The sequence below is a fragment of the Mirounga leonina genome, unplaced genomic scaffold (assembly GCF_011800145.1).
Source record: "Mirounga leonina isolate KUSES-001 unplaced genomic scaffold, KU_Mleo_1.0 Mir_125, whole genome shotgun sequence".
NCBI classification, from domain to species: Eukaryota; Metazoa; Chordata; class Mammalia; order Carnivora; family Phocidae; genus Mirounga; species Mirounga leonina.
This window is the reverse complement of record NW_023270305.1, coordinates 8,868,824-8,876,921: the sequence shown is the minus strand read 5'-3', so window position 1 is coordinate 8,876,921 and position 8,098 is coordinate 8,868,824. Positions and strand designations below refer to the sequence as shown.

The 8,098-nt window shown below is 38.3% G+C and overlaps 1 protein-coding gene across 1 annotated transcript in view; it reads left to right on the top strand.

Annotated features, from left to right (window-relative positions):
- The first annotated feature begins 663 nt into the window (after positions 1–663).
- The window catches only part of LDAH (lipid droplet associated hydrolase), a 112,704-nt gene continuing 105,269 nt past the window's right edge, over positions 664–8,098 (top strand). Inside the window, exon 1 of the mRNA XM_035000663.1 lies at positions 664–741. The gene's annotated coding sequence lies outside the window, so the exon portion shown is untranslated. The remainder of the gene's footprint in view (positions 742–8,098) is intronic.

Below are 8,098 nucleotides of genomic sequence, written 5' to 3'. Positions count from 1 at the left end.
ATGCCAACAACTGGTTGGAGAGTGGTGCCTATCACTGAGATGTTGAATACAAAATGATCAAGGTTTCTTTCCTACCTGTGAGTAAGTTTCACTGGTTTGCCAGTCTACTCATCTGCTTTTCCCCAACTCCAAAACGATGTCACATTCACTACTGCGCTTTTGGACATCTAAACACTGATCACCTACTATGTGGCAGGTGCTGAGGATGGAACAGTTCACAAGACCAGGGTGACCTTTGTCTGCACAGAGGTTAGGTGCATTAAGTTCGAGATGAATCGACATTTTCCCCATTTTGCTAAAATGCGGAGTAGCAGAGGTTGGCCATATTACTGCTAATAAACAAGGTCAACTGATAACCAACTGTCCTGCGTATGTGGGTAAGGGAAAGGAAGAGATGCAACCATTCACGGGCGTTAGGAAAAAATGAGCACGGAGAACGGCGTAAGGGAAGCAGAAGTATATCAGAATGACTGAAATAAGAGGAGGAAGACATTCGAATGAAGGGGAAGAGAAAGTTCCAGCACAGCTACACCCTCCCAACGGTCTCGCGGGACCTGGAACACACGCCCCAAGCCAGGTTCAAAACCTTCCAGCCCAGAGCCCGTCGCGCGCCTAAACGGACCGCCTCCCCGTAGCGCGGCACGGCGCTGCGCTGTGACGTCAGGGTAGGCGGGACTTCCGCTCCCGGTGACGTCAAAGCAGGAGCGGTGCGGTGGAGCCGGTCGCTTTGTAGGCGGAGAGGTGAGGCATCGCTCGCAGTTCGGGGCTGATGACTTTGCGCGAGGGCTGACGGGCGAGCAGGCACATGGGAGCTAGAGCCCTTCCTTTGTGTGGCTCCTCGCAGAGCCCGTGCTGCCCTGGGCCAGACGGCCCGCAAGGGCATGAATAACCCTGCTGCGACCGCTCGGGGTTCAGAACCACTTTGGTGCTGTCCCAGCAGTCGCTCCTCTGGGCGCAGTAACGAGCCATTTGCACTGCTCACTCTAGCCTGCCGGCCGGGCGTCTCACAACGACCCTTTTGGGGGTTGGGGCCAGGGTATTGGGCAACTAACCAGGAGGAGTGACTAGAAGGGGCCAAAGTCTGGGCCGGGGACTCCAAAAATCAGAGTTTTTGTACCGACTAAGCCTTCTAACTAGCCCTGGACAAGTCACTGTCTTCGCTCCGTGCATCTCAGTTTCCTCACTTGTCCATCGGCGGGGTCATTAAAGGCTCTTTTGGTTTGATCTCCGGTTTTTCCGTAGGATCAGCCTCCTCCCCCAAATTTGTTACACCAGGTACCCTTGAGAATGGACTCGTGGGCCGGTCTTTGAACTTGACACGCCCCTAACCACATGCTTGATGTTCCGCTTTAGTTGCGCAAGTATTTTTCTGCGGCATGGGGGTGCCTTGGTGGCTCAGTCGGTTGAGTGCCCACTCTTGATTTCAGCTCTGGTCATGATCTCAGGGTCGTGGGATCCAGCCCGGAGTGGGGCTCTGAGCTCAGCGCGGAATCTGCTTGAGAGTCTCTCTCTCCCTCTGCCCCTCCCCCTGCTCACAGGTTCTCTCCCCTCTCTAAACTAAAAAATGTTTATTTTTCTGTGGCACCAAGGTCAGAACGGAGCTTGGTCCCTTGAGTTTAGAGTGCAGCATGTTCAGGAAACCATTGAGGCTTTCAGTTGCCTCTACCACTTACCCTGCGTGGTGGTATTTTACGGAAGGCGTCTGTGCCTTAATTTTTCTCATCTGTAAAATGGGATACATTAGTATCCGTTTGTTAAGATTGTTTTATTCATTGAGGTAATTCATATAGCACTTCGAACAGTGTTTTACACACAGTAAGCGCTCATTAAACGCCAACTGTTTTGGAATGACAAACCCATACCCACAGCTCTCTAGAAGATCTTTGCTGCGGGCATCTGGGGTACTCACACTGCTTTACAATCACCCTTCACCCTGAGGCCTTAACTGTAAACTCTCACCCTTGAGTTTTTTATTTTTCCACACAAGGCAGGATGAGACATGTATTCTTTGATTCACAAACTCATTTCTTCCCACAGGAGTAGTAACCTGACACCTGCTTTGTGTCTGGTATGCCAACACGAGAGTTCATAGTCTAACGTCGGGACCCATAGTTCTTAGCCACTTTCATTCGAAGAGCAAATCCCTCTGGTGAAAGTGACAGGTATAACAAAAAGCAAAAAGAAACCCAGAAAAGTTAGGAAAATCTCTGGAATCTTTATTCATGAAGGTTTTTGTTTTGTTTTGTTTTTTAAACTTCTTTCTGAAACGATAAATAGGAATGTCTCTTTTGGATTTTTTTTTTTTTCCATTTTTCCACCTAAAGATAAAGAAGGCTTATAGACCTAAGGCCCCTCTTCCCAGCATAGGTATATAGGGGGGCAATCAAAGCAACACAGTAGGTGCTCCTCTAAAATTGGTATTTATTTTGATAACTTAGACCTTTGTAATAGGTGATTTTCTTTTTTTCTTCCTAAAAGCCATCCTCTTTTCAGCATTTTCTCATTTGTAGTAGTATTATAATGTATTTCATTCTGAAATCTACTTTAAGTATACTTTAAAGAAAAATTAGTATATCACTTTTAATGAGCGTATTTAATATATAAATAGAGCAGGTCATACAAATTTGTAAAATTCTTGGTTTTCACTGATGTCCAGAAGTTGAACGCTCCTTTCTGGGACATTAAAAAAATTATTTTGTGTGTCATTACAATACAATTTGAAGTAATAGTTGGTAGCTTAAAATCCCCAGAGGAGTTATGAAAAAAAAAAAATTTTTTTTTTTTTTTTGCCTTTTTCAAGAAAAGAGAAAAGATAATTCTGCAAGTTCATCATGAGTAGTATGTGCTTCAGTTTTGATATTTCCGCAGTGGGGGTGATAGACTTTATATTCATCATATAAGCTCATCCAGTTATACAGGTTGAGAAGAATCTCACTGGAGATTAGTATGCAGTCATTAAAATAGCAAAATCAGATTAAATATAAAAGTTGGAAAAAAAAAGTTGTAAAATTGCTGGCCTCATGACCACTTATCAAGAGACTGTTACACAGCATTTTGGTATAATGTGCATCATGCCCTTCCTTCTCTGACCTTCTCCTACAATATTATGCTGTGTTTTTGGATTCTATAATACTGCATAAAATTTCAGTGATATGTGACTGGAAAATACTGGAGTAGGAGTCAGAAGACTATAGAATTGATTTTGCCATTTAAAAGCCTTATAACCTTGGACAAATAATATTACAATGGTTGTACTGCCTATTTTGCAGGCATTGTTAAAGTCAGATGAGAAAGATGAGAATGTACTTCACAAATGAAAAGAACTACAAAAAAGAAGGTGGTTTTGGTGCAGTTGGTGAGATGATCATCAAGTCAACATAGAAAATGATTACTTCCTCCAATATGTTATTTGGAGAAAGATGGAATAGAGATAAATTTAATGGTTAGAGCAGATTGTAAAAAAGGTTCTGTTCATGCATTTGTATTATGTGTTGACTTTCAGCTGTATGTTTTGAAGCTTACATGGGGCTGCGTGGTAAGATTCCAGTTTTTCTCTTTAATTCCACTTACAACAATTGCAATTAAATAAATATATGTGTAGTTTTATTTTTCTTATTTAACAGGAAGTTGCAAAAAACTGTACAAGGAGGTCTCCATGTGCTATTCAATGGTAGCATTTGTATAACTGTAGTACAATTTTTAAATCAGAAAATTGGCAATATTATATCCACAGAATTTACTGAGATTCCCCCATTTCACAAGCAATCATTTGTGTGTGTATACATGTATATAGCTTCATATAACCAACCATCTCATCCCACCCTAGTCCCTAACCGCTGGCAACCACTAGTCTGTTCTCTAACTCTACAGTTTTGCCTATTTCAAGAGTGTAGTATAAACACAGTCATACAGTATATAACTCTTTTTGAGATTTCTTTACTTTGCAAAATTCCTTTGGGATCCATTCAAGTTGGTGAGTATGTCAATAGTTTGTTTCTTTTTATTGCTGAGTAGTATTCTGTGGTATGATTGTACCACAGTTTGTTTAACCATTCACTTGAAGGACATTTGGGTTGTGTCCAGTTATGGGCTATTATAATTACAACTGCTATGAACCTTTGAAGTTTTTGTGTGAATATGTTTTTATTTCTCTTGGATAAATGCCCAAGAATGCAATTGCTGGGTCATATTGTTTGTATTTGTTAATTTATATGATCATATGCTTTTTCTTCTTCAGCATTTTGATATGGTGGATTACACTGATTAATTTTTGAATGTTAACCATATCTGGAAGAGGTCGCACTTGATTGTTGTATGTAATACTTTTTATACATTGCTGGATTCTTTTTGCTAATATTTTAATATATAGATATAAGAGGTATTGGTATATAGTTTTCTTTTTTGTGTGCTGTCTGGTTTTTACTTTATCAGTGTACTATTATTCTGTAGAGTCTTTAGTGGTAAACCTGTTTCATTCCTGGTATTAGTAATTTGTGCCTTCTCTCTTTTTATCTTTCTCAGTGGAATTTTATTGATTTTATTGGTCTTTTTCAAAGAACTAGTTCTTTATTTAATTCATTTTTCTCTACTTCCAATTTTATTGATTTTTGCTCTGATAGTTATCATTTTCTTCCTCTGCTTGCTTTAGGTTTATTTTACTCTTTTTTTTCTAGTTTCTTCATTATTGATTTGAGACCTTTCTCATTTCTAATGTTAGCATATAGTGCTATAGATTTCCCTCTCAACATTGCTTTTGTTGCATCTCACATATTTTTATATATTGTATTTTCATTTTCACTGAGTTTTCTGTATTCTTAAAATTTCCTTTGAAACTTCCTCTTTGACCTGTGGGTTATGTAGACATGTGTTCTTTAGTTTCTGAGTATTTGGAGATTTGTCTTGTCTTTCTATTGTCTATTGTCTTTCTGTTGTGTTTGTTATTGTCTTTCTATTATTGATTTCTAGCCTTATTCCATAATGAAGACATAAGCTATATGATTTTAATTCTTTTACATTTACATATGTTGTATAACCCAAAATATGGTGTATCTTGGTGAGTGTTCTGAGGGCACTTGGAAAGAATGCCTGTTCTGCTGTTGTTGGATATCAGTTACATGTCAGTTACATCCTGTTGGTTGATGGTGTTGTTCCATTCTTCCACATATTGTTGATTGTCTATCTAGTAGTTCTTTTCATTGCTGAGAGATTCCCAACTATAATTGTGCATTTTTCTCGTTCTCCTTTTCAGTTCTATTAGTCTGCTTTGTGTATTTTAAATGTCTATTGTTCATTGCATATACCAGATATCTTTTTGGTGGATTAATCCTTTTATCATTATGATATATCCCTCTATCCAATTATTTTCTTTGCTGTGAAGTCCACTTTTTCTGACAGTAATATAGCCAATGTTGCTTTTAAGAAATAATATTAGCACGATATATCTTTTTTCATTCTTTTATCTTCAGACTACCCCTGTCATTATGTTTGAAATGAGTTTCCTGTAGACAACATATAATTTGGTCATGTTTCTTTTTAAATCCTTAATACCAATCTCTGCCTTTCAACTTGTATAATTAGACCATTTATATTTAAAGTAATTATAGCTATGTTAGGACTTAATTCAGCCATTTTATATTTGTTTTCTGTTTTTTTCCTCTTATTATTTTTCTGTTTCTCTTTTCTTGCCTTCTTGTAGGCTACTTGAATATTTTTTAGAATTCCATTTGGGGGCACCTGGGTGACTCATTCAGTTAAGCATCCAACTCTTGATTTCAACTCAGGTCATGATCGCTCAGTCATGAGATTAACCCCACCCTCACCCCCGCCCCCACGTTGGGCTCAGTGCTGATCCTGGAGCCTGCTTGGGATCCTCTCTCCCCCTCTCCCTCTGCCCCTCCCTGCCCCACTTGTGCTCACGCTCTCTCTTTTTCTCTCTCTCTTAAAAAAAAAATTCCATTTGACCTATTTATAGAGTTTTTGAGTTTATTGCTTAGTATACTATTTTTTTAGTGATTGCCCTAGATATAACAGTATATGTACATAACATCACACTGCCTACTAGTATTGATATTTTACCACCTCAAGTGAAATGTAGAAACCTTACTTAACATTTAGGACCTTTTACCCTCTCCACTTTTTATATATAATTGTCATGTTTCCTCTATATACATTGAGCACCACATCAAATGATGCTATAACTTTTAGTTCAATCATCAAATATGATTTAAGAAATTCATAAGGATAGTCCCGTATTAACCACTGCTTTTAACCATTCCATTGTTCGTCCTCTTCTGAAGTTAAACTTTATTCACTTATTTCTTTCTGTTTGGAAAACTTCCTAAGAATAGGTCTGTTAGTGACAGATTCCTTTAGTTTTTCTCCATTTGAGAATATCTTTATTTCCCCTTCATTTTTGAGGGGTCATTTTTCCTGATACAGAATTTGGGGTTGACAGTTATTTTCCTTCAGTACTTGAAAAATGTTGTGTCACATTTTCCTGGCCTCCCTGATTTCTGATGAGAAATCTGACATTCAAATTATTGTTCCCCTATAGATACTATGTCATTTCTCTCTCTGCTTTTAAGATTTTTTCCCTTGTTTTGATTTTCTAAAGTTTGACTATAAGGTGCTTTGTATTTCTGTAGTTAAGAAGCTCCCAGTAAGGGGCACCTGGGTGACTCAGTTGGTTAAGCGTCTGCCTTCAGCTCAGGTCATGATCCCAGGGTCCTGGGATCAAGCCCCACATCAGGTTCTCCCACTCCCCCTGCTTGTGTTCCCTCTCTCGCGGTCTTTCTCTGTCAAATAAATAAAATCTTAAAAAAAAAAAAGAAGGTCCCAGTAAGTATGAAAATTTATTATATGAAAAAGATTGCAGGGTGCCTGGGTGGCTCAGTTGGTTAAGCGACTGCCTTCGGCTCAGGTCATGATCCTGGAGTCCCGGGATCGAGTCCCGCATCGGGCTCCCTGCTCGGCGGGGAGTCTGCTTCTCCCTCTGACCCTCCCCCCTCTCATGCTCTCTCTATCTCATTCTCTCTCTCAAATAAATAAATAAAATCTTTAAAAAAAAAAGAAAAGAAAAAGATTGCATTTTAATTCAATGGAGAAAAGATGGTTTTAGCACATGTAGCTCTCTATCTGAAAGAAAACAAAGTGAATACTTATATAGGTGGATTAAAAGTTTAAATGTGAACACTAGAATAATAAAAATGAAAATAAACATCTAGGAAGTTGTATGTAAAATACAGGAGCCCAGAAAAGTGTTGAGAGTCAGTGGTATACAAAGTTCTCTTACAAGCCAATAAGAAGAAGATAAATAACCCATTTGAAACATGGGCATGGAATATAAATAGTTCACAGAAGAAAAAGTTCAAAAGCCCAGCAAACATGAAAAGATGTTCAAATGCACTAGCAGCCAAAGAAATGCAAACTAAAAAGTGAGATATTTTGTACCTGAAGACTTAAAAATAGTGGTACCACTTCTTAATGATAGGATTATAGAGGGAAAATAGATTGCTAGAGGAAATGTGATTCTTACACTCTTTTTCAGAAAACAATCTGGCAATACCTATTAAAATTCTACCAAGTAATTCCACACTCGGGAATCTGGCCATTAGAAACAAAAGACCTGGTATATATGGATATATGTAAGAACATGGGAGATTTAAGAGTATGTACTGTGACATTGTCCCAAAACACTGGGAACTAATTGAGGCCTGCCAACAGGGAAATGGTCACATGAATTATAGTGTACCCATATTATACAACCATTAAAAATAATGAATTGGAGTTATGCTATTTGACTTGGCAGGATTTTCGTGTGTTATTAAGTATGAGAGCAAAATGCATTGAAGTGTGTATAATATGCTTCTATTTATCAAACACTGACAACTCATATTTATCAAAATGTGTATAAATGCTTATGTATATTTGTAGTTGATTATAGAAAAACATGGAAGACTTTATACTGAGTTAATAACATGAGTTTCTGAGTGATATGCATGGAAGTGAAAAGAAGTAGAGATGAGGCATGTAAAAGATTAAAAAATAATCAGCTGTTTAAAAAAAATCCCAGCATATATTATATCTCATCCATTCAAAT